The sequence below is a fragment of the Mauremys mutica genome, chromosome 2 (genome assembly GCF_020497125.1).
Source record: "Mauremys mutica isolate MM-2020 ecotype Southern chromosome 2, ASM2049712v1, whole genome shotgun sequence".
Taxonomy (NCBI): Eukaryota; Metazoa; Chordata; order Testudines; family Geoemydidae; genus Mauremys; species Mauremys mutica.
In genome coordinates, this window is record NC_059073.1 from 226273767 (window position 1) to 226299612 (window position 25846).

At 44.7% G+C, this 25846-nt stretch overlaps 1 pseudogene; it reads right to left on the reverse strand.

The window, feature by feature from the left end:
• Positions 1–10253: 10253 nt before the first annotated feature.
• LOC123365465 lies at positions 10254–10319 on the reverse strand (annotated as a pseudogene).
• Positions 10320–25846: the final 15527 nt, after the last annotated feature.

A 25846-nucleotide genomic window follows, 5' to 3' on the forward strand; every position in this document is an offset into this window, starting at 1 on the left:
TTCCTTGGTTCCGGTAGTTCTTTCATTCCTTGTTTTGTTTTTGTGAAGTTACAGCCACCTGCTGGCAGTATGCTCTCATTGCTACCCTGACAGCTTGGTAAACCTCTTCAAATGAAGAAACGGCATCACCAAAAACTCCCATGACCCTGAATATTTCCAGACTATGTACCAATCTATAGATTTGGTTAGTTTACTTGTCTTTTGCTGATTTCCAGTGTGACTAGCCAGATAGCAGCAGCCCTATCTTAAGGCTGATCCACCTACTAAAATTAGAGCCCCCCGTACCACTGCTTTTGTGACACTTCCCTGCTGGAGTGGAGGGGCTGGTGTGTGTATATAAAGTCCTTGACAAATTTGGAATCCACTGGAGCAATAAGAAAGCTAAAGTCAAATTAATCAAAATAGATTCCCTAGATGAGAGACAGTCATTGCAGCTGAACAAACCTTTAGGGAGTAAGGTTGCCCTTGAAAAATATTTGATGAAGCTGCTGTGCTAAAAAAGGAAAAAAGCAATGAATAAAATAGCCATCCGAATGTGGAGGGCCCCACTGGCTCAGTTTGTTAAGCAGGCTGGAAAGAAGACCTTGCTAGGGAGACTTTTGTTTTAAATAGATTATAAACAACCAAAAAAGACAGCTCTAGCGGCCTCTCCTACTGAGCAGCAATAATAATGGAAAAGCTGTGTCCGGTAATAGCCTTTATAGTTATGGATGCTAACTTAGGTGTAGTCAAAGCACATGCTTCAGGATATACACTGATCACTGCAAGGGGCAGGAAGCATTTCTTCCCCAGACTTCCACCCAAAATATGTATGTTGTAGGGCTTTTGCAGTTACAAGGTGAAGGTAGTGATGGCCTGAATTTTAGGACTCATCTCAAGCTGTAAATGCCCCTTTTACTTTGGGAATTCCTCTTGCTCCCAGATATTGAAGGACTGAACAGTGCTATTGTACATCCTCCCTTGAAGTTCACATTCAATCCTCCTGAAGGCAGCATCATTCTGATGTGACTAGCCCTGGGCAATAAAAGCTATGAATTCACTTTGATAGTGTTCCTGACCCTTTTCATGCATTCTCTATTAAGCATACAAGTAAGGGATTTAAAAAAAAAAATCAGTAATTTGCATAAAGATACAGTCTTGTGATGTCATGCAAATGTGCTCCTGCAAAGGATTACACTAGTCCCACCCACTTGAAATCTGATCTACCTCCTCCCATTCCTACATTTCAGCCATCCAATCAGGCAGCAGCAGTATTGCCATGTAACTTAGCAGACCAATCACACACCTCAAATAGCAAATAGTTGAAGACAGGATGTAAACCAATAGCTTTCCAGCAATGAATTATGTTTCCATAAAATGTTTGTTCGATAACTTCAGTGAACAAAAGAACTAAATACTTAATCTACTTAAAATAGTTTGACCAGCTGTAGAAGAGACACACCAAATGATAGAGAAAACAACCTAGCGGATGATTGCGGGGGGAAAGGTTGGAATAACCTGTCATTTAAACAGTCAGTGTGTTCTCAGACAGTCATTACAACATTTCTCACATAGAGAGTAAAAATAATAGGCTTAGTGGGGTATTTATCAGCCGTCCTGGCATGTAAAACAAATTTATATCCTCAGAGGAATATTATTTTTATATCATTAAGAGTATAATTTCATTTTCTGCAAGATCAGTCTTTAAAATTGGATCCCACTTCTCCATGTTACTTGGCACACTGTTCTTCACAAAGGTGTTGGGGTGCCTCTTTTATCCGTATGACCGTGAAAGAATGGCAAAGCTATCAGTGGTGATTCTCTACAGTTTTGCTCGTGTGGTTCTGAGCACCAATAACTACCACTGAAGTCAGTTACACACTTATACACACAATGGGGGATGCAGTAGTCAGGACTGCTCAGAATCAGATTAGGATGTTCACAGAGGTGCTGAGCACCAGTCACTCCCAATCTGGAGCTGGGTATAGCTGGCATCACTGGCAAGTGCTGCGGCTTGGCCTGTCTCTGGATCAAGCCCTTTATCAAAATACGGTCTTTGCCATAACAAAAGTTAGGAGCACACTATCTAAAAAGAAAAAATCTAAAGAAATATCTGGCAGCCTTTGCACATCTTCTAACTCAATGGAAAATTAGAGCAAGACACACTAACTTCATACTCACCCCAAGAAACAGTCTGTATTTGAAAGAAAAAAATCACAAGTGTTTGCAAGGGCTGTTAATTTTGTTGAGAAATTTTTAAATACTCTTTTTGTGCAGCATTAACATAAAAAATGGCTAACACAAAATGGATGCAACTGACCTAAAATTTTCTAGGATGAGAATTTGGAGTTGCATGGAACATTTTTAAGGTAGCTGAACATTATGAATTTAGTTATGATTCTGATGTGTGGATTTGTATGTGATTGCATGGAGTCTATGTTATCCAAACTTTCTGCCCAGTTTCAAATCTTCTGGCAAAGAGGTGGGGCATTGTGCTGTGTGTGTTATTTTAATAACTGTAGCAATCGGTTTCTCAAACAGGCAAAAAGTTATAAATAACACATCCTTTTTTGTCATGGCTGTACTCCTCATAATGCAATTATACTGCTTCACACTGTTATACTGTCAGAACTCCCAATAAGCAGAGCCAGGCCTATAGGATGCTTGGATAGGATTCCTCCAACAAAAATATACAATGCTGCAGGATGGGTTGCTAGCAATTAAGTAAGTGGCACTCTTTCCTCTGAGCCAGTACAACTAATACCCAGACAAATGTTAGGATATATTGTTCTGTTGGACGTGTCATCCTGGAGACAAAGTATAAAACTGAAGTCCAGACTACTAGTAGTCATGAAAATTCCCATTCCCATGAGTCAGATCAAATACAATCTGAATAATTACATTCTGCTTGCCTTACCTTCCCCTGCAGTTTCATTTGGATATGTAGTCTTCTTTGCTCCCTGCTCTATATGCTGTGCAGGAGTCCTGCACATTGTTAAATAATGGCTGCACTCTTCCCCACAGTCTGAGACCTTTCAGTGGGGATTTTAGCTGCATTTCACTGGCGGAGTTATTCCCACACATATTTTATAGAGCACTCTGAGATCCTAAGGGATGAAAGGTGCTATATAAATGTAAATTGTTGCTGTTGTTATGCATGAACTATAGCCAGGTTTTAAACTAGACTGACTATGAAAGATAACATCCCTTCTGACCTTTACTGATGAGAACCACTAAGATTAGAAAATCTCTAAACTGTTTGGACATGAAGACAAACTCCAGCTCTCAGCCTCTGGTGGGTAATAGCTTTACTCAAGGTGAGAGAATTTCCTAAGACAACAAAGAACAGAGCTTGAGGCAGCATGGTCAAGAAGTTGGGATCGTGGCCCCCCAAATCCAGAGACCCGCGTTCTGCTCTGCCACTAGCTTTCTCTATGACCGTGGTCAAGTCATTTGACCTCTTTTTTCCCTCCCACCCATTGTTGGGCTCGTCTATCTACATTTTAAACTCTCTCACACGTTATGCGTGTACAGTGCTTGCTACAATGGCACCTTTATCTCAGGTGGGGGCACTAGACTCTAACACAATAAAAACAATAAACAAGAATAATTACCAAGCAAGAATCAAATGTGCCATAACATCTGCTTTAATCTATAGCCTGGGAAGGTTCTTCTCTTCATTCAGTCAGCCTCAAAAATTCTGTACCTTTAGCAAGTGTTAGAGAGGACTACAACTAGATCTGACTACTATCAGCTGAAAGAGGAATATGGCTATCAAGAGACACGCAATCAAACTAATTTGCTAACTATTTCTTATCTCTAACTTTAATAAATCCTGACATTCTTACAGAAATCATTGCTTAGTGAATGTGTGATTAGTGATGATGAAAATTTACAAATGCATTAGTAAGCACTGAATTTTAGTGAATAGTCAGATTATCCAACTGGCAAGAATCCCAAGAGTTCTGACACAAAGCTTCTGAATTATTTTATATGAAATTTTACTACCAAAGGTGTATTCCTATTTTTTCAGCAGACAAGAGCCTAAAGAAAATGCTTTTTCATTAGTGTTTTTATTTGAAAGGTAAAATAAAAGAATGACTAATTAATCAGTTCACAGGTGGCATCCTGGCTGTTTGCCAGAATACATAGGGGTGTTATACAAGCTACAGTACTTCAGCACACCTATTGAACTAAATTCACTCCTGGGGTAACTCCATAGAAATGTAATATGATGGCACTATGCATCACGCTGGTAGTCAATGGGGTTATACTATGGATGGAATTGACCCATTTTGCTATTAGCCAAGATGGTCAGGGATGCAACCCCATGCTCTGGGTGTCCCTAAACCTCTAACTGCCAGAAGCTGGGAGTGGACAACAGGGGATGGATCACTTGAATTTGCCCTGTTCTGTTCATTCCTTCTGAAGCATCTGGCATTGGCCACTGCCAGAGACAGGATACTGGGTTAGACAGACCTTTAATCTGGCCCAGTATGGCCATTCTTATAGCTGCCAGTAAGTTACCTGTTCCTGCTGTGCTGAGTCAATCTCTTCTGAAACACTCTTCCTCTCATGTGGTTATTCTAAAATATTATGAAGTATGAATTTAATGCTTGCAAAGATGCAGAAACTAGCACGTCTGAACTGAACTGCATATGGCTTCTCCACCCATACAGCTCTGCTAATACTCCTCACTTTTGACACAAAATGCCTCTGCTGTTCTATTCTTGCATAGAGATTATCAGTCAAGCATTGGATTTTTTTATATGTGCAGATGTCCCTTAGGAAGAGACCAAATATATCATGACTTTATGACTCATGACCTAGGACAGGATTTCAGTCTATTCTAGAGACGGGAAAGACCAGTGCATTGATACTTAGCTCTCTCAATGTGATTCTGAACAGCAGCTTACTCATGATGGATTCATCGTTACAGAGATCACCCTATGTCATTTACTATACACAGCCACAATGGCAGCTTCAGGCATAGGCTGAGTACACAGTTACCTGAGAGGTCACGTTCCAACTGATGTCAAAATGTCTCTGAAGTTGAACACAACCTGTCCGGTTCTACAGTACCATGCCAGTGTCAGCCAGTATTTTGAGCTTTATCCTCTTACACTCCTCACAAGTGTTGTACAAATATAGTCCAGGAAACTAGGCTCAATCTTTCCTCCCTCCACTCTGTGCACATGCCTCATTTTTGTATAATATAGCAGGTCTGGACAGAGAGGCAGAGGGGCCCCTGACGATCCCCATATTTAGCAGGCACACCACCTCAGAAGTGTAGGACTAGTGTGGGGGCAGGATGAGAAAGGAAAGGAAGAGAAACAGGAGAGAAGGCGCAAGCATGAGAGAGAAGATGTACTGATGCATGAGAGAAAGGGGTGGGCCCTGTGTGGGTAAAGCGAGAGATAAAATAATGGAAAGATAAAGAGAGGAAGGGTGAAAGAAAACTGGAAAAGAACAACTGAATGGAGGAAAGGAATGAAAGTAGGACAGAGCAGAAGAAAAGTCAAAATTAAATCATTAGTATTTTAACATATTTTATTACAATCAATTAAAAGTGTCCAATTTTTGTTAAGGATAAGTATAGTTGAATTTTTTATATTTGACTTGGATGGAGGTAGGGGATGAAGAACAAATTCTATGTAGGGCATTAATATGTCTAAGGCTGGCACTGCATAATTCTATGCAAAGGTCAGGTGTCTAGTCTGATTCTTTATATCTGCCAGCAGTCTTTGATATTGCAGATAAGCTATTACTCCTCACTCCTTGCCAGGGGTGGATGGAGTCACAGTTAAGCAGTTCTGTTGTTTTCTCTCAAACAGGCCCCAGAAGGCGATATTTAGTTATTGCTCATCTGCCCCAAAGACTCTTATGTGCCATAGGGTTTTTTCTTGTCATTCTTCCCATTTAACATGTCTGAGAAGCCAAAGGGGAAGCTAGTGAGACAACTTGGGCTACTATGCCATCAATGTGCAAATGACATTCCACCTTGCGTTTCTTTTGCATTGGACTGTAATGATGCAGTAGTTTTCCTTTCTTAGTTCTAAGCTAAAATAGGGGCTTAAGATAAAAGTGAATTGTCTGAAGCTCAAGGCAAGTAACATGCAAGTGATGCTGGTAGGTTGGGGAAAACATTCATAAGCTTTGTCAGAGACACTTACCTTCTCTATTGAGGGGTTAAGCTCATCTTTTACTAACTACATTTGCAGTCTGGAGGTCTTTCCAGATTCCCATAGAGCAGCCAAAGGAATCTATTTTTCTATTTGCTCTTTGCTAAAAGGTCATATCCCTTCCTCTGGGGTGAAGGTATCACCAGTTACCCTTGCCGAAACAGATTATTGCCATGGCTCTATATGTGACTATCCTTGAAGACTATTCAGAAATTTCAACTAGCACAGAATTGAGTTGTCTGCTTACATGGTGGGGCTTCTCATGTGAAATATATTACACCCAGATAGACCACACTCACTGCCAGTTTGTTTCTGTACCCAGCAATAGATTGTGCCCTATAAATCCATGTATATGTTGGGCCTTGGCTTTTCTTAGGCCACGTTTACACTTACCGGGACGGTCGACGCGGCGAGTTCGACTGCTCGGAGTTCGAACTATCGCGTCTGATCTAGACGCGATAGTTCGAACCCCGGAAGCGCTAGTTCGAACTCCGGTACTCCACCGCGGCAGGAGGAGTTGCCGGAGTCGACCTTCGAGCCGCGGAGTTCGCTTCCGCGGCGTCTGGACGGGTAAGTAAGTCGAACTAGGGTAGTTCGAATTCAGCTACGTTATTCACGTAGCTGAATTCGCGTACCCTAGTTCGACCCCCGAGCTTAGTGTAGACCAGGGCTTAGAGTCCACCTTTCTCCTGGCGCACTGTGCTAACAATTGAGATAATCTGAAATGCTCTAATAGTCCCCACATTTGAACTCAAGGAGGCTGAAGACAGAGGGTTCTCAATGGAGAGCCTTTGGCTTGCGCATTCATTTCTGTCATGGTCCAACAAAGTGCAGGCTTTCTAGGTTTCAGAATATATTGCAAGTTTCACCTTTTTAATGAGGCCCTTGTTTGAGGATGGTGGTTTGGGGGGGGAGGGCTGAGTTTTATTTGTGAAAGGAGATAGCAGGTGTGAGATTAGTTGAACTTTGGACAATATTGGTATTTAATGACTGAATATGCCTTAGAGGCTGCACTGGCACGTTTTGAATGAATTGGGGGAAAAACCTACATCATATTTAATTTTCCTTGTCCCCATCAAACATACTCATTCAAGATCAAATAAGATTTATCTCCTCTTAGTCTGCCCTGACAGGCTGAGATTTTCAAAGCCGTGTAAGGGGTGTCTAAATTCTGTGCTAGTTGAAATTTCTGAATGCTGTGTGTCTAAATTCTTGACACAGCCCTGAATAATCTAAACCAGAGCTGTTATTTGATTTTGGGATCAAAATCATTGGCCTTTATGTCTAATTTTATAATTGTTTGAATGTGGTGGCTAGTACCATCACATAATAGTATTATGCTGTATTACCCTGTAAGTGGTTTCAAAGCAGACCTGATGCAATCTGATATCCGCTTAAAAAATTAACATGATTTGGTAAGAAATCAACTCCACTTCTGGGTAAAACACTGAAAAGCTCTGAAAGTGAATTAACTAACTACTTGACATCCAAAAATCTCTCAAGAAAGTTTCCCCTGGATTAAATATCCCGTGTTTTCTGAATGGAAATGAGCAATATCGAGAGAAAGTTGAAGGAAATGCAGCTTTCGTACTAAATCAATTTGCTGCCTGAATCAGCTATACAGGAACTCAAGAATTTCCCTTAAGAGATTTCATAATCCCACAGTTAAGGGGCCTGGATACATCCCAGCTAACCTGTTAACAACTGTTTGGGAAAGTGCTGAACTTACTCTCTCAATTGTCTTGTCAAATATTGTCTGTTGGATTGTGTGCACTTCATCAGCAGTATATACCACTGATCAGGGGATTACACTCAAGCAGAGTGAACTCTGCAAAATATCTTGCCAGAAGCTTATTTCTGTTCATCTGCTGAGGAATTTTAAGAGTATCATAAGACAGGATGGGCCATCACATTTAGATGTGCATACAACACTGGTGAGTTTAAGGTCACTACCTCCAGAACCTAAGAACTGGTACATAGGGTATATCTCACTAGATCACACATCCCACACTATGTTAAGTTAACTCGCTCTTTTAAAAGGTTTTTATGTACCTGGAACTGTATGAATAAGTAAAACAGAACATCCTGCACAGACAATCCAGGAAGTTTTTGGAAAGTGTAGGGGACAAGGGGCCGGTTTTGTTCAATATCTTCATTAATGATCTGGAGGATGGCGTGGACTGCACCCTCAGCAAGTTTGCAGATGACACGAAACTGGGAGGAGTGGTAGATACGCTGGAGTGTAGGGATAGCATACAGAGGAACCTAGACAAATTGGAGTATTGGGCCAAAAAAAATCTGATGAGGTTCAATAAGGACAAGTGCGGAGTCCTGCACTTAGGACAGAAGAATCCCATGACCTGCTACAGACTAGGGACCGAATGGCTAGGCATCAGTTCTGCAGAAAAGGACCTAGGGGTTACAGTGGATGAGAAGCTGGATATGAGTCGACAGTGTGCCCTTGTTTCAAAGAAGGCTAACAATATTTTGAGCTGTATAAGTAAGAGCATCGCCAGCAGATCAAGGGATGTGATCATTCCCCTCTATTCGACATTGGTGAGGCATCATCTGGAGTACTGTGTCCAGTTTTGGGCCCCACACTATAAGGAGGATGTGGAAAAATTGGAAAGAGTCCAGCAGAGGGCAACAAAAATGATTAGGGGGCTGGAGCACGTGATTTATGAGGAGAGGCTGAGGGAACTGGGATTATTTAGTCTGCAGAAGAGAAGAGAAGAGAAGAGAAGAGAAGAGAAGAGGGGGGATTTGATAGCTGCTTTCAACTACCTGAAACGGGGTTCCAAAGAGGATGGATCTAGAATGTTCTCAGTGGTACCAGATGACAGAACAAGGAGTAATGGTCTCAAGCTGCAGTGGGGAAGGTTTAGGTTGGATATTAGGAAAAGCTTTTTCACTAGGAGGGTGGTGAAGCACTGGAATGGGTTACCTGGGGAGGTGGTGGAATCTCCTTCCTTAGCGGTTTTTAAGGTCAGGCTTCACAAAGCCTTGGGTAGGATGATTTAGTTGGGGATTTGAGCAGGGGGTTGGATTAGATTACCTCCTGAGATCCCTTCCAACCCTGGTATTCTATGATTCTATGAACATTAATCCCAACAACAGTATTGATATGGTCCAGAAAAAAATGATCTGTGAAATGTTTGAAAATTAGAAAAGTAACATTTTTCTACAGATTCTCTTTCCTTTTCTCTCTTCTTTCCCCTCCAACCCCCTCTCCCCATAAGAACACAAAAACAGCTATTCTGGGACAGACCAATAGTCCATCTAGCCCACTACCCTGTCTTTTGACAATGGCCAATGCCAGTTGCTTCAGAGGGAATGAACAGAACAGACAATCATCGAGTAATCCATACCCTGTCATCCAATCCCAGCTTCTGGCAGTTAAGGGCTAGGGACAACTAGAGCATGGGGTTGCATCCCTGACCATGTTGGCTAATAGTCATTGATGGGCCTAAACTCTATGAACTTATCTAATTCTTTTTTTACCCCAGCTATAGTTTTGGTCTTGACCGCATTCCTTGGCAACCAGTTCCACAGGCTGACTGTATATTGTGTGAAGAAATATTTCTTTTTGTTTCTTTTAAACCTGCTGCCTATTCATTTCACTCTTTTCCAGACATCTGAACATGGATCCTGCCTTATCTCACCTAATCATCATGCATTCATTATGGGGAAACACTGTTTGTCCTATCCCTAATCCTGCACCCTTTTCCTTTAATACACGATTAGCACCCCCACACATCTTTCATTTATTTATACCCCAATGTGTCCAATGTTGTATCCCTATCAACAACAGTGCCTTTTGCATTTCCTGGAAGCCTTTCTTCACAATCTTAATCTTTCTGACCAGGAAAGAATTAACAATTTAGAGCTAACATGAAGTATTCTGCATCCCTCTCCCTTTGCCTATGATGACGATGCCTGTATTGTTTGCTTTCATTACACCCACATTTCATATCAATAAATCAACTGCCCTGGTCAATTAAGATATTTTGTTTTCAAGTGTGGTAGCATAAAGGATCAGTTAGTGGCTGGGATTTTTGCTTGAGTGGTCTGGTCTCCCTTAAAAATATCACCTAAGATGTCACGCAGTTCACAAATTTGCATGTCATCCTTGCTCAGGGGCCATGCTAATCTTCTCTCCCAGGACAAGACAGAACAACAAAGAACAGAAGTGTAATCATTAATAGAAAATGGTGGGGGAAGATATGGGCCCCTTGCAAGGATAAGAAAAGGGTGAATAAATGTTCCTGATTCACTTTGGGAGTCTCTTTTCTTTCTTCACTTACCCTTTACACATGCACCTTCACCAACCTCTGCAGAAACCTGTAACCAGGAGAACTGGTGTCTCAGCACCACAAAGTCCTGATTATTCCAAAGTAGATAGGAACTGAAGTTCTCTACCTCAGTTGTGGTAAAGAACCATTCTACATTTTTGAGACCTCCATGTACAGTATAAAGGAAGGTTAACATTTAACATCTTCCTATGAAGGTTTTATGTAGGTATTTGAATGGGTGGATCCGAGGATATATGGAGATACAGTAACTCCTCACTTAAAGTCATCCCGGTTAACGTTGTTTCGTTGTTACGTTGCTGATCAGTTAGGGAACATGCTTGTTTAAGGTTGCACGATGCTCCCTTATAACGTTGTTTGGCAGCCGCCTGCTTTGTCCACTGCTTGCAGAAAGAGCAGCCTGTTGCAGCTAGCTGGTGGGGGCTTGGAACCAGGGTGGACTGGCAGCCCCCCATCAGCTCCCCACTTCCCTAAGTTCCCTGTGCTGTAGCCGCCCAGCAGGCTATCCATCGGCAGTTCAGCTGTCCCTCCCCCCACTGCCATGTGCTGCTCCTGTCCTCTGCCTTGGAGCTGCTCCCAGACACTCCTGCTTGCTGTGCAAGGGGGTGGGGGTGCTAATGTCAGGGTGTCCCCCTCCCCCCTGCTCCTGCACCCCGCTTACCTCTTCTCCATATAGAGCAGGGAGGGGACATGGACGGAGAGAGACATGGAGAGCTTGGGGCAGTAGCTGCTGTCTCAACTTCCTGATCCACTTAAAAAGACAATGCATTTAAGAGTGGGTCAGCTTACTTAAAGGGGCAGTGTGGCTCTCTCGCTCACTACCACACACAAGGTGCGTGTCTGTCTCTGTCTGCTATGCTGTCTCCCCTCCCTCATGTTCGTGCTGCCTTGTGTGAGAGGCTACATTAACAACAATGTGTTAACCACTGAGGTCTCAGCCGGGTGCTAGTTCATCATTCAGCAGGAAGGCATTCCCTGGGAAATATCCCTCCCTCTTCCACCTTCTAACTTCACCACCTCAACCAAGCTTCACAATCATCATAGCTGTGAACAGTATTAAATTGTTTGTTTAAAACGTATACTGTATGTATATCTATATAATATATAGTTTTTTTGTCTGGTGAAAAAAATTTCCCTGGAACCTAACCCCCCCATTTACATTAATTCTTATGGGGAAATTGGATTTGTTTAACATCGTTTTGCTTAAAGTTGCATTTTTCAGGAACATAACTATAATGTTAAGCGAGGAGTATACAGTAGGCAAAGCAACAAGTTTCTCCCTTTTCAGATTTCAGCACTGTAAACCATCACCTAGGTACTGGCTTCCATTCCATTTTGCTTTTCACCTCAAGGACTGACAGGAATTGTTTTTGCTCCAAGGGATGTGCGGGACAGGACAAGAGTGGACATAAAGTCTTATTCATTCACCACACTAATCTACATTACTTGTCTACATTACCCGCTGGATCGACAGGCAGCAATCGATCCAGCAGGGGTCGATTTATGGCATCTAGTCTAGATGTGATAAATCGACCGCCAAGTGCTCTCCCATCGACTCTGGTACTCCACTGGAGCGAGAGGCACAGGAAGAGTCGATGGGAGAGTGTCAGCCATCGACTTACCACAGTGAAGACACCACAGTAAGTAGATCTAAGTACGTCGACTTCAGCTACATTATTCACGTAGCTGAAGATGCGTAACTGAGGCCTGGTCTACACTAGGGTGGGGGGTCGAACTAAGGTACACGACTTCAGCTACGCAAATAGCGTAGCTGAAGTCGAACTACCTTAGTTCGAACTTCTTACCTGTCCAGACGCCGCGGGATCGAAGTCCGCGGCTCCCCCGTCGACTCCGCCACTGCCGTTCGCGGTGGTGGAGTTCCGGAGTCGACGGGAGCGTGTTCGGAGTTCGAACTATCGCGTCTAGATTAGACGCGATAGTTCGAACTCCGAGAAGTTGAACGCTACCCGTCGACCCGGCCGTAAGTATGGACGTACCCTTAGATCAATTCCTCCCCCCCCCATGTAGTCTTTACTACAACTTTACCCTTCCCCACTTATAAGGTAATAAAGGTAATAATTGGAGATATACCAATCTCCTAGAACTGGAAGGGACCTTGAAAGGTCATTGAGTCCAGCCCCCTGCCTTCACTAGCAGGACCAATTTTTGCCCCAGATCCCTAAGTGGCCCCCTCAAGGATTGAACTCACAACCCTGGGTTTAGCAGGCCAATGCCAGGGGCTTTTATCGTGCAAACAGCATAGCTTTCTGCAGTACTTAACCCAGGCCCAGCTGATCCCCTACATGTTACATACAACCCCAACAAAATATGTAAGGCCAGTGCTTAGATCATGCAACTGAATAGCTGCAATCAATCTTTACTGTGTTGGGATATATCAGCCATCAGAGCTTTATATTCCATGGTAACAGGAAGCATATTACAGCTAAGATTACATTTAGAAAATAATAAAAACTAGAAATACTTACATTATTTTCAGACTACTTGCCACAAATGCATAAATTCTAGAAACAGCAGCATAGCATTTACACAACCTGACCAGTGGAGTGGTTCATAAAGTGTCATATTTTAGGAGGAGGAAAGAGTGTTATCATCTTTACCCTCAGTGCCCATTAACAGATAAAGTTGCTATCAGGGAGAATTATCAAATGATGAGTAAACTTCCCATGGATCAACAACAACAAAACAAAACAAAACCAGTGTCCTGTATTGTTCTGAGCACTCTCAGTGCTCATTGAAGATATTTCTTCAGTAAGAGTGGAGGGTGCTAGAACTTCATGAGAGAAGGGAGCAAACATGCAGGATTGGGCCCAAAATCTTGAATTCCTTTGACTCTTTGAGGAATCCTCCTAATCCTTTTTTACAGCATCTTCTCTTGTACAAAACCATTCTGATCACTTAAAAAAAAGTGTACTGAGGATTTTACCCCTTCATAGTATTATGCTATAAGAGATTTCTGTTCTATTTAGGTCCTTTATTCTATGCCCATTACCATTATGTCTGATCACTGTGTAATACTGGTATGTAGTACTGTGTAAAATCAGAATGATATTCTTTCATGAGTTGTTATTAATAAGCCAATTGGGAAAAAAATCAAGTAATTCAAATTTCAGTGAAAATAAATCCCCTTTTAAACCTTTTGTGCAACAAGTACCTGTTTGTCAAGTATTGCACAATCTTAGGCCCTAAATAGCATGCATACAATCAGACTCACTGATGATGCTCACAATGACCTAGAAACACAAAATAAAGGGAAAAAAAGGAAAGTTGAAAAAAAAATCCATTCCCAAACCCTGTGTCCACCTCGGAGGCCCTAGAGCAGGGGTCGGCAACCTGCGGCTCCCGGCTTGCCAGGGTAAGCACCCTGGCGGGCCGGCCCGGTTTGTTTATCTGCCGCGTCGGCAACTTCGGCCGATCGCGGCTTCCACTGGCCGCGGTTCGCGGTCCCAGGCCAATGCGGGAGGCAGGAAGCCGCGGCCAGAACATCCCTCGGCTCGCGCCGCTTCCTGCCTCCCGCATTGGCCTGGGACCGCGAACCGCGGCCAGTGGAAGCCGCGATCGGCCGAAGTTGCCGACGCGGCAGATAAACAAACCGGGCCGGCCCGCCAGGGTGCTTACCCTGGCGAGCCGGGAGCCGCAGGTTGCCGACCCCTGCCCTAGAGCAATACACTTGATGAATTTACTATCACACAGTTCTGAGGCGTTAATTCAGGGCTCATATGCTCCTATGTTCTTTATGGCATCGAGGGAAGATCATCACTGGCAAGCTGGCAGAAAGTTCCACGCAGGCTCCTCAAACAGGAAGTGACATCACAACAGTTTGAAATGCAGGTAGTTCTGCTCTAAACAGTGACTATGCAAAAATAGTCCTGTCTCACTAAATGAAACTGCTCCTGAGGCCTGGTCTACACCGGGGTGTGTGTGTGGGAGCGGGGGGGGAAATCAATATAAGTTATGCAACTTCAGCTATGTGAAGTAAAGTAGCTGAAGCTGACGTATTTAGATCTATTTACTGCGGACTAAGAGTACCAGAGTCAATGGGAGAGCGCTCGGCTGTCAATTTATCGCGTCTTCACTAGACACAATAAATCAACCCCTGATGGATCGATGACTCCGGAGGTAAGTGTAGACATGCCCTGAGTTGGTTCAGTCTGATCTGCTTACTTTAGTGACAACAATTAGTTTTTGCTGCTTTTCACCCCTACTGGCTCTGTAGATTCAGCAAAGCCAGTAGTCTTTCTCACACATCAACAGAACTGTTAACTAAGTTCTGCTTTACACTGGAAAGTTGTACTGGTATAACTATTTCTGGTAGGGGGGTGATTTTTTACAAAATTTATTATGGCAATAAAAGCCCTGATTCGGACATAAGAACGGCCAACCTTGGTCAGACCAAGGACCATCTAGCCCACTTTCCTGTCTTTCAACAGTGGCCAATGATAGGTGCCCCAGAGGGAATGAACAGAACAAGTAATCGTCGAGTGATCTATCCACCATCGCCCATTCCTAGCTTCTGGCAAACAGAGGCTAGGGACACCATCACTGCCCATCCTGGCTAATAGCCATTGACGGACCTATCCTCCATGAACTTATCTAGTTCTTTTTTGAATCCTGCCCTTTTGTTGCCCAGTCACCCAGTTTTGTGAGATCCCTTTGTAACTCTTCACAGTCTGCTTTGGACTTAACTATCTTGAAAAATTTTATATCAGCAAATGTTTCCACCTCACTGTTTACCCCTTTTTCCAGATCATTTATGAATATGTTGAACAACACTGGTCCCAGTACAGACCCCAGACTCTTCCCCATATTAGAACAGCTATACCAGTATACAACACCTTTATATCAATATAACTGTATCCACACTGCAGGGAGGGTTGTATCACTTTAATTATACCAATATCTTTAAAGTGGTACAACTTCTAGTGCAGATAAGGTCTAAGTTCCAAGTGTAAGGCCACATTTTGCCTTCAGTTATATCTGCCAGCTTCTTTGAGCCCCATGATATTTCCTCTTTGTCATGGAGAGATATCCTGTATTATGCCAGTAGTAAATTTCTAGGAAGGCAGCATCTCTCTGTTTTCACCCCCGTCCCATGCAGCCACATCACTTAAGGCCAAGATTTTGCCTAGATACTAAAAAAAGTTTTCCTTTCTAAACTATAATTTCATTCCCTCAAAATTGTCAGTATTTTCTCCTTGGGTTTAAATTTCTCACTGCTAGTCTCCAGCCAGAGGGAGATTTTGTTGTTGCTGTGAGTTCCAACTAAATTAGTCAAACTGAGTTTGAGTCAAAAGCATTGGAAAAGATGGTTTATTTTAAAAAAAATAATAAAATGAAAAGAAGTTGGCACATTTTGCACTCAGCTAGGAAATGTTTTTCAAACATTCAGGGACTAGTCACCATTGAGGACAAGTGCCTCCCATGTTTGAAGAAATTACTTTGCAAATTAAAGTTATAAACCAAGTGAAAAAAATATTTACCAGCCAAACACAGTACTCCATTTCTATTACTGTTCTGGGAACTTAATGAGAGCTGTTCTCCAGGGAAGCCTGCAGGAGAATATGAAAGTCTCTAGAGATATGCATTTGGGGTAAAATCCTGGCTCCACTGAAGCTAATGACAAAATTCTGACAGAGTTCAATGGAGCCAGGATTTCAACCTGGTGCATGGCCAGTACATCATTTCCAGCTGTTGATAACTTATGTGTTAATCAGTTCCCCACTCCTGATCCCCCTCCCTTTCGGGATATTGTAATCAAGCGTTTAATTTTTTGAATAATTTTTTTTTCAACTGAACTAATTCTACACCCAGTTTTGCTGCCACTGGACCCTTTGAAGGACAGGGCTCTACATTTTGAAACAATGTCTACAATACTTTTTAGGGCCCAGTCCTACAAGGTGCTGAGTGCCCTTAACTCCCTGCAAAGCTCCCATTGATTGCAATGGAGTCACCACTCTCTTGAAGGATCAAGTCCTTAGAATCTTACAGGATTTTTTTAACAAGAAGTCTTCCAAGGTCACCTTTCAAAAAACCCACTTACACAATTCTCACACCACAGCTTCTTTGGCTACATTTAAAGAGAAAATGTTACAATTTTTGTCAAGTGTTTCATTTGACATTTTATATCATTCATGTCAGTCACATCGTATTGCCTAATGTGAAGTGACATAACCAGCACAGTCACTTGCCAGACTGCAATGTGTCCGCAGAAAGATTTTCTAAGGACTGGAATTTTCTTAAATGCAGAGGTTAAAATCAACGGTGGCTTTATGAGAACCCTGTGGTGGACTTTTCTTACCTCCCTGGGAAGCAGATGCTTCATCTGAGCTGAACTTTTCCTGGGTAAATAAATTATTCTCATGAGTAGTTACTGCCAGTGTGTCACTGAAACATTTTCTCCCCCTATTTTTATATAGTAGCTTTTTATAGGTATTGTGCTCTTTTTATTGACCCACTATTTATTGATTTAGATTTATAAAAATACTTTAAAAAAGCACCTACTGATATGCTCTAGGCATCCTTAAAAATACACCCTAAGTTTGCTCATTTAAGATAACTCTGAACTTAAGGCTGTAAGTTCTTTGAGGCAGGGTCTGTCATTTACTTTAGATTTGTGCAATGCCTAGTACACTGGGGCTCTGCTCTGATGCCTACAGGCCATTTTTTGCAAGATAAATATGAAATAGTAGCAACCAGCCACCACACTCAACTACTGCTTATGTCAAATTAACATCCTGAACATCAACACTGCAACTTCAAAACAACATAGTTCATTAATTTATTGTTAGAAGTGTATCCAAAAAAAAATCTACTATAGCAAGGAAAACAGTAAGAGATATCACCTGGTTAACTAATTTGACCTCGTTTGATTCCTTATGATATCCTCAATGACAGCTGACCAACTGCCCTAATGTTCTTTATTTAGTTGTAGAGTCTTAGCTGACAAGGCAATAAATACCATTCTAATGACAAAGAGCCCTGCAAAAAACATTGATATCATTTTAGATTGTGGATTTAGAATTTTTTAGGATTTTCTAGGAAGACAGCCTTATAATAGAGCAAGAATATTCTACGGACAGTGCCACCAGGAACCCAAAATTCTATAAAGTTCTTTGACAGTTCAGCATCACATCTTTAGAATATAAAAGATACACAAGGGGGACTGGATCATTCAGGAGGCTGGAGACTTTTACCTCTTGGTAAACAGTTCAAATCCTGCACAGTTTAGTACTGATGGGACTGCTATGAAATGCACTGATTGTGGTTTCAGTCCGGTTCCTAGTAGGCAGATTTCCAAAATTACTATCACGATTGGCATTAACAAGCCCCCTGATTTGCGTGAGGGGCTAAAGAGGCATGGAAAATTAATTATACTTTCTCCCCTGCAGGTGCAAGTCCCACCTGGTTGCATTGAAATCAGAGGTTTGAAAACCATTTTTAATGAAACCCCAGATCAGACAAAAATGTTTACCTGGTTTCAGGTTTCATTATGAAAGTGAAACTCTAAGGTTTGCTAAAAGGTTAGGCAAAGTTTAGAAAAACCTATGGGAATGCTTGCTTGCCCATGTGTCCCTGTGCCCCAGACTAAAGTAAAGACCAGTGCAATCCCAGGCAGGAGGGAAGAGGAGACTTTCTGGGAGGGTGGAGGAGATTCAATAAGAAAGGATCCAGGCAAGTTCTCTTTTCAACAAAACTCAGTGTGGGTTTACAAAAGGTTGTGACGTGTTTTAGATTTGGTTCCCCTCTCCCCTTTACTAATGAAAAAAGCAGAAAAGGGAGAAAAGTGGGGGAGAGGGACAAAAAAGGTTTTTTATTTCCTATTTCCCCACACAACTCTTTTTGCCAAATGAAAAGAAAAAGTAAAGAAGGGAGAAAAATTGGGCAGGGACAAAATCCCCAAACTAGGAAAATTTTCATTTTCTATTTCATAAAAAAACTGAACAATTCTGCAAATATCTTCAAATGAGACAAAAGTTGTAATTTTTATCTGATGTTTTTTTCAAGATTTGCTGACACAACCCTTCAAGTATTAGGCAAAACATATCAGTGCAGCTCTAGAACAGTTAGCATAAGTTTTGCTACTCATTCACATTTTAGGTACATCAGGAAGTATATACCTCTAAGGCTGTCTCAGGTAAATTTACACACAGCAGTCCCATGCTGAAGTGTTTGCAGGATGAGGGCCTAAGTTCCACTATGATTTCAATGAATTGTCAGGACACCAAAGATCCTCTGTCATATACCACTAGAGTGCAGCAGATGGATGGAGGATCAGCAATGGAGCTGTGGTGTATATAGCAATGTAAATGGAAAGAGATGTTCTGCATGCTGCATCTGCAGATGTTTGAAGTACCCCTGTCTGTCTGGTGAAGAGTTTGGGGGAATGCTTTGAGTCCATTGTAAATGGCTGTAACCCAAGCAGTAACAGACTGTAGGCCTGATTTTCCACTGTCCCTTGAAGCTTGCAAAGCCATGTATTAAATATGTGAAGTAGATGTAAAATACTACCAGTCTGACTTAGTAGCAGTTTGCACTCACTTTACCCTACTGTAAATGATGATGCAAGGTGTAAGACACGGGAGACTCAGCACTCCCTCTGTCTTTTTCTTACTTGTCCACACTAAGAGTATATCTACACTGGAGTTTTTAACTCGGGTTAATTGATTGCCACTTAAACTGAGCTAACACATTTATATATAGTAATCTGGATAATCCAAGAATATTTCTTCCAGAACACAAATATCTGAGATCTACCTTAGAGCCCAGGTTGTTTGTGGAGTTCCTGGACTAGCATGTATAAATGTGTTAGCTACTTCAAGTTAGATGGCAATCAATTAACTTGAGTGAAAGCTCCACTGAAGACATGCCTGAAGGGTTCACCTCTACCAGCTGACATGTTAAAGTACACGTCTATGCTAAAGTACGACTAAACTTACGGTAGTGCATAGAGTACAGACACTACACATGCAAACAGCACGGGTATACATAGCAATGTAGACAGTGAGGCACAGCTTAGGTAACTAGAGTAGAGTAGAGGCCCTACATGCCTGAATCCTAGGGTATATAGCCTATATGGCTCTCTACATGCAAGCAGTACCTCCCTCATCTACACTCCTATTTTTAGCAGTGTACTGTCCCACTTCCTCCCCACTCCAGGAGCCTTTCCCTGATGCAGTAAAAGGCTCCAGCAGTGGGGAACCTTTCCTCACTGCCTCAGCCTTTCACTGCCATATGTAGCTACACATCATAGTGAGTGTAAACGTAGCCTGCCTTTCACTGCAGCATGTAGCTACATGTATCCTACATGCCACCACAAGTGAAGGCAAGGTCTAAGGTTTTAAAATATATTTGTTAAAACATTAGTGAGACAAGGTGGGTGAGGTAATATCTTGTATTGGACCAACTTCTGTTGGTGAGAGAGACAAGCTTTTGAGCTTATGCAGAGCTCTTCTTAACCTGAAGTGATCTAAAGAGCTACCTCACTTACCTTGTTTCTCTAATATCCTGGGACCAACATGACTACAATAATACTGTATATAGCAATTAGTTAAAATGTATTAGCCTGGGGTGAACAAGCCTTTAAATTTACATATGTCCTCTCTTTTTTTCCCCTACATTTGAAATGAAAGATATTTTGCTTCAAGTATAGGAAACATAATACAAGCAGTTAAGAGCATGATGCTAAGCTTCATTTGTGAACAGTTTGAGAAATCCAGAATCTGTACATCCTGTTAGTGGAATGAAAATTATATAGGCAAAATTCAAGCACCATTCAATAACTGAATCCAGACTTGTTCATAATAGTAACCTTCAGGGAACTATCATGCAGATCCATGACACCAACAGCTTTAATAGTGACAAAAATGTGAATTTGACAAATATTATGAGAATTTTTTAACCCTAAAGTACAATTTGCTTACTACAGTATGTAAAAGGCTATACACTTTATGTATTCTTATAAAGGAGAGAGAATGGTTTTAGTTTATGCTACATATCAATTGGAGAAAATATGATGTGTGCATTGACAGTGTATGTGTACTTATGTGCACCAGTTTAGAGTTGAAAAATTCTCAGTGAATATCTCCTAGTTCAGGTTTTGAAATTACAATGACTGTCTATGAATGCTTGAAAGTGCATTCTTTGGTTTTCAGTCCATGTCTCTATTTCTGCCCAAGCCTTCCTTCACTTTTTGCTGAACCCACCCCCTAAAATCTCTGCTCTACCAGTTATACTAGCTTGATGTCCCTTTTGTCTCCTTACCTTCTTCTATGCTTTTATGCTTAGAACATCCTTCCAAAATCTATATCAGCCCTCAATTCTCATTTCATTCAAATTACTTCTAAAAATTCATTTTTGCAGCACCATCTACCAAAAGTGAGCATTAAAAATACTCAGAACTAACTAGACTTAAGTATGCCTAAGCTCAGTAACTGCACAACTTACATCCTCTGAAACTTATCTCCTCCCTTTCCTGGGATGAAATCCTGATCCCTTTGAAGTCAACAATCAAAATCCCATAAACTTCCACGGGACCAGGATTTCACCCTTCCTGCCTTATACCCTCACTTGTCTGTCTAGTCCACCATTAAGACTGAAAGCTCTTTGAGGTGAAGACCACTCTTAAGTTTTTTGTTTAACACTAAGCATGCTTGTGAACATGAAAAAATAATGCTCCTGCATCTGAAAATGTAATCTCAGAGTTATACATTAGCTTGGCAATATTCACAGAGGTATGACATCCCAAAATGAGAAAGCTTCCTTTCTTTTCAATGGTTTTAAACCATTACATAATTCAATTTAATGGTATAGCAGTCAAAAGGCAAACAGTTCCCATCCGTTAGAGTTTTATCCTATTTATACACTCATCTCCCGTGTGGGAAATGCCATCTCAAAATTAAAATTAAATTTCATCTCCAAATTAGGTAAATCCTGTGACTCAGCTGAGGAGAGAATGTTAAACATGCATAATTCTAAAGGCAGTGGGGGTAGTTTGCTTTATTAGAATCTATTAGAGACTGAGTCATAGCCATGACTCTGAATTCACTTATGATAATAAAAGACGGTTACTCACCGTAGTAACTGTTGTTCTTCGAGATGTGTTGCTCCTATCCATTCCAGTTAGGTGTGCGCGCCGCGCGTGCACGGCTTCTCCGGAACATTTTTACCCTAGCAACTCCGGCGGGCCGGCTGGCGCCCCCTCGAGTGGCGCCGCTATGGCGCCTGTTATATACTCCAGCCGGCCCGTCCGCTCCTCAGTTCCTTCTTGCCGGCTACTCCAACAGTGGGGAAGGAGGGCGGGTCTGGATGGATAGGAGCAACACATCTCGAAGAACAACAGTTACTACGGTGAGTAACCGTCTTTTCTTCTTCGAGTGATTGCTCCTATGCATTCCAGTTAGGTGATTCCCAAGCCTTACCTAGGCAGTGGGGTCGGAGTGAGACGTGGCAGAGTGTAATACCGCAGAGCCGAAGGCTGCGTCGTCTCTTGACTGCTGCACCAACGCGTAGTGGGAGGCGAAGGTGTGGACAGAAGACCAGGTGGCCGCTCTACAGATGTCCTGGATGGGGACATGGGCCAGGAAGGCGGCCGACGAGGCTTGCGCTCTCGTGGAGTGAGCGGTGAGGCGGCATGGTGGCACGCGAGCAAGCTCGTAGCATGTTCGGATGCATTGCGTAACACAGGAGGAAATCCGTTGTGAGGAGACCGGCTCGCCCTTCATGCGGTCGGTGACTGCTACAAAGAGTTGGGGCGAGCGCCGGAAGGGCTTCGTCCGCTCGATGTAGAATGCGAGGGCCCTGCGGACGTCGAGGGTGTGAAGCTGCCGCTCCCGAGGCGAGGCATGCGGCTTCGGGAAGAAGACCGGGAGGAAGATCTCCTGGTTGAGGTGGAAGGCCGACACCACCTTAGGGAGGAAGGCCGGATGTGGTCGAAGCTGCACCTTGTCCCCGTGGAAGACGGTGTACGGTGGACCCACCGTTAGAGCACGGAGTTCAGAGACTCGTCTCGCCGATGTAATGGTGACAAGGAAGGCAGTCTTCCAGCAGAGGTAGAGCAGGGAGCACGTGGCCAAGGGCTCGAAGGGGGGACCCATCAGCTTGGCCAGCACGAGGTTCAAATCCCAGGTCGGGGCAGGACGCCGCACCGGCGGGTACAAGCAGTCGAGGCCTTTAAGGAAGCGGGAAACCATCTGGTTGGAAAAGATGGACCGACCTTCCACGGATGGACGAAAGGCGGACACTGCTGCCAGGTGAACTCTCAAGGAGGAGACCGCAAGACCTTGCTCCTTAAGGTACCAGAGGTAGTCCAGGATGGTAGGGACAGGGACCATGAACGGATTGAGGCCTCGCTGGTCACACCAGAGCGCGAACCGCTTCCATTTCACCAGATAGGTGGAGCGAGTGGAAGGCTTTCTGCTCTCCAGCAGGACTTGCTGCACGGCCGCCGAACAGTCCCTCTCTGCGTGGGTCAACCACGCAGGTACCAGGCTGTAAGATGGAGGGACTGCAGGTTCAGATGGTGGAGTCTGCCGAAGTCCTGGGTGATGAGGTCCGGCCACAATGGAAGGGGGATGGGATCTCGAACGGAGAGCTCGAGCAGCAGGGTGTACCAATGTTGCCTCGGCCAGGCCGGAGCCACCAGTATGACGGTGGCACGATCCCTCCGAAGCTTCTGGAGCACTCGGTGTACGAGCGGGAACGGAGGGAAGGCGTAGAGGAGGTGAGTCTTCCAGGAATACAGGAAGGCGTCCGACAGGGAGCCCGGCGAGTGAGCCTGGAACGAGCAGAACAGGTGGCACTTCCTGTTCTCCTTGGACGCGAATAGGTCTACTTGGGGAAACCCCCACCTCTGGAAGATTGTGTGTACGACGTCAGGACGGAGAGACCACTCGTGGGAGAGGAACGACCTGCTGAGATGGTCGGCCAGCGTGTTCTGCACTCCCGGAAGAAAGGACGCTTCCAGGTGAATGGAGTGGGACACGCAGAAGTCCCGCAGGAGCATCGCTTCCTTGCAGAGGGGGGAGGAGCGGGCTCCGCCCTGCTTGTTCACGTAGAACATCGCTGTTGTATTGTCCGTGAACACTGTCACACAGCGGCCTTGCAGGTGGGAGCGGAAGGTGTGACAGGCGAAGCGGATCGCTCGCAGCTCGCGTACATTGATGTGGAGAGCGAGCTCCTGGGGCGACCAGAGGCCTTGGTGTGAAGGTCGCCCAGGTGAGCTCCCCAACCGAGCGCCAAGGCGTCCGTGGTCAACGTGACGGACGGGCGCGGAGGGTGGAACGGGACTCCGGCACACACGACCTCCGGGTCGAGCCACCAGCGGAGGGACTCGAGGGTCGGCTTGGTGACGGTGACCACCATGTCGATGGGGTCGCGATTCGGGCGGTACACCGACGCAAGCCAAGATTGGAACGGGCGGAGGTGGAGTCGGGCGTACGCGGTAACGTACGTACACGATGCCATGTGGCCCAAGAGGCGGAGGCATGACCGCACCGTCGTGGTCGGGAAGTTGCCGAGGTCCCGGATGAGGGAGACCATTGTCAGGTGCCGAGAATGCGGTAGGCAGGCGCGGCCCAACGAGGAGTCGAGAACCGCTCCAATGAACTCCACCCGCTGTGATGGAATCAAGGTGGACTTCTCGGCATTGATAAGCAGGCCGAGGCGTCGAAAGAGGGATAGTATGTCTGCCAACTGACTCATTACCCGCTGTTGGGACTGTCCGCGAATTAGCCAGTCGTCGAGATACGGGTAGACGTGTACCTGACGACGGCGGAGGGCTGCGGCTACCACCGCCATGCATTTGGTAAACACCCTCGGTGCGGTGGAGAGTCCGAATGGTAACACGGCGAACTGGTAGTGTGCGTTGTTGACCACAAACCGGAGGTAACGCCGATGCGGAGGATAGATCGCGACATGGAAGTAGGCGTCTTTCATGTCGAGGGCGGCAAACCAGTCTCCCGGATCCAGAGAGGGAATGATGGTACCCAGGGTGACCATGCGAAACTTGGGCTTGAGCAGGTATTTGTTCAGCTCGCGAAGGTCCAGGATAGGACGCAGCCCTCCTTTCGCCTTGGGGATGAGAAAATATCGGGAATAGAATCCCCTGCCCCGCCTGTCTTGAGGCACTGCCTCTATGGCACCCACGCTCAACAGAGTCTGGACCTCTTGTAAGAGGAATTGCTCGTGAGAGGGGTCCCTGAAGAGGGACAGGGAGGGTGGGTGGGAAGGTGGGGGCGAAACAAATTGAAGGCGGTATCCCGACTGGACTGTTTGAAGCACCCAGTTGTCCGTTGTTATTTGGGACCATGCCGAAAAGAAATGGGAGAGGCGGTTGCAAAACAAATGGGGAGGATCCGATGGGGAGAATGATGGGCCGTCCTCGGGCGTCCCATCAAAAGGCCTGCTTGGACTCCTGAGGGCCCTTGGAGGAGGCCTGGCCCTGGTTCCGTCTGTTACCAGACAGACGGCGGCGATTTTGGGCCGGACGCCTGGGAGTATACGGATGGTAACGCTGTTGCGGGAAGGACCGGGCCAGAAGGACCTGCGCTGCGGAGCCGGCGTGTGCATGCCAAGGGTGTGGATGGCGATGCGCCCGTCTTTTAGGGTCTGAATACGGGAATCGGTCTTTTCCGAAAAGAGACCCTGTGCTTCAAACGGCAGGTCCTGCAGCATGTACTGCACCTCCGGTGGCAGAGTGGAGGATTGCAGCCAGGAGATGCGCCGCATCGTCACTCCTGAGGCTATTGTTCGAGCACCCGAGTCCGCTGCGTCAAGGGCGGCCGTGATGGAAGACCGAGAAGACTTCTTCCCTTCGTCCAGCATCGCCGAGAACTCCTGGCGGGCGGTTGTTGGCAGGAGCTCTGTAAATTTCGTCAGGGATGTCATGATGTCGTAGACATACCTGGCGAGGAGGACCATTTGGTTAGCGATGCGCATCTGCAGGCCGCCCGCCGAGTAGACCTTGCGGCCTAGCAGGTCCATGCGCCGAGCGTCCTTGGATTTAGGCGCGGGGGCAGGTTGACCATGTCTTTCGCGGTCGTTGACAGATTGGACAACCAACGAATCCGGGGTCGGGTGAGTGTAAAGGTACTCATAGCCTGTGGGGGAGACTGAGTATTTACATTCGACCCCTCGGGCCGTGGGAGGGATGGACGCGGGCGTTTGCCATAGTGTGGTGGCGTTCTTTTGGATCGTTTTGACAAACGGCAATGCCAAGCGCACGGGAGTGTCTGCGCCAACCACATTGGTAATTGGGTCCTCATCCTCCTGGACCTCCGCGACCGGGAGATCCATGGCCGTCGCCACCCGGCGAAGTAGGTCCTGGTGGGCCTTTAGGTCAATGGGCGGCGGATCCTTAGC